Below are 1389 nucleotides of genomic sequence, written 5' to 3'. Positions count from 1 at the left end.
GCTCCAAATCCACCTAGCCCAGCGCGACCGGGGCGCCGCATGGAGGCGATGGAGCATCTTCAGGAGGAGGCATGCGTTCTGGGTGGCAAGGTGGCGAACGCCGAGGCTGCCTTCGCTTTTGGCCCGGCACACCTGTTCCCACGCGACCAAGCACTGAGCCCCTGTGGCCCGCTCAGCCACGTTCCAGAGGAAGGAGCGGCGCAGGGCGTCCAGAGCGCGAACCACCGAAGAAGGAAGGAGTAGCGCCGCCATGGCGTATGTGGGCAGCGCGTCCAAGACATCATTGATCAGAACCAGGTGGTCGGCAGGCGAGAAGTGTTGGGAAACGTAGTAATTTCAAAAAATTTCCTACGCACACGCAAGATCATGGTGATGCATAGCAACGAGATGGGAGAGTGTGATCTACGTACCCTTGTAGACCGACAGCGGAAGCGTTAGCACAACGCGATTGATGTAGTCGTACGTCTTCACGGCCTGACCGATCAAGCACCGAAACTACGGCACCTCCGAGTTTTAGCACACGTTCAGCTCAATGACGATCCCCGGACTCCGATCCAGCAAAGTGTCGGGGAAGAGTTCCGTCAGCACGACGGCGTGGTGACGATCTTGATGTTCTACCGTCGCAGGGCTTCGCCTAAGCACCGCTACAATATTATCGAGGATTATGGTGGAAGGGGGCACCGCACACGGCTAAGAATATGATCACGTGGATCAACTTGTGTGTCTAGGGGTGCCCCCTGCCCCCGTATATAAAGGATCAAGGGGGGGGGGTGCGGCCGGCCAGGAGGAGGGCGCGCCAGGAGGAGTCCTACTCCCACCGGGAGTAGGATTCCCCCCCCTTTCCTAGTTGGAATAGGATTCGGGAAGGGGGAAAGAGGAGAGAGAGAAGGAAGGGGGGCGCCGCCCCCCTCTCCTTGTCCTATTCGTACTAGGGGGGGAGGGGCGCGCGGCCCAGCCCTGGCCACCTCTACTCTCTTCCACTAAAGCCCACTAAGGCCCATATACCTCCCGGGGGGTTCCGGTAACCTCCCGGTACTCCGGTAAAATCCCGATTTCACCCGGAACACTTCCGATATCCAAATATAGGCTTCCAATATATCAATCTTTATGTCTCGACCATTTCGAGACTCCTCGTCATGTCCGTGATCACATCCGGGACTCCGAACAAACTTCGGTACATCAAAAAGCATAAACTCATAATATAACTGTCATCGAAACCTTAAGCGTGCGGACCGTACGGGTTCGAGAACAATATAGACATGACCGAGACACGTCTCCGGTCAATAACCAATAGCGGAACCTGGATGCTCATATTGGCTCCTACATATTCTACGAAGATCTTTATCGGTCAGACCGCAAAACAACATACTTTGTTCCCTTTGTCATCGG

The sequence above is a fragment of the Triticum urartu genome, chromosome 5A (genome assembly GCF_056163025.1).
Source record: "Triticum urartu cultivar PI428250 chromosome 5A, HENAU_Tu73, whole genome shotgun sequence".
Taxonomy (NCBI): domain Eukaryota; kingdom Viridiplantae; phylum Streptophyta; class Magnoliopsida; order Poales; family Poaceae; genus Triticum; species Triticum urartu.
The sequence above is the reverse complement of the archived record's forward strand: the minus strand, read 5'-3'. Positions refer to the sequence as shown.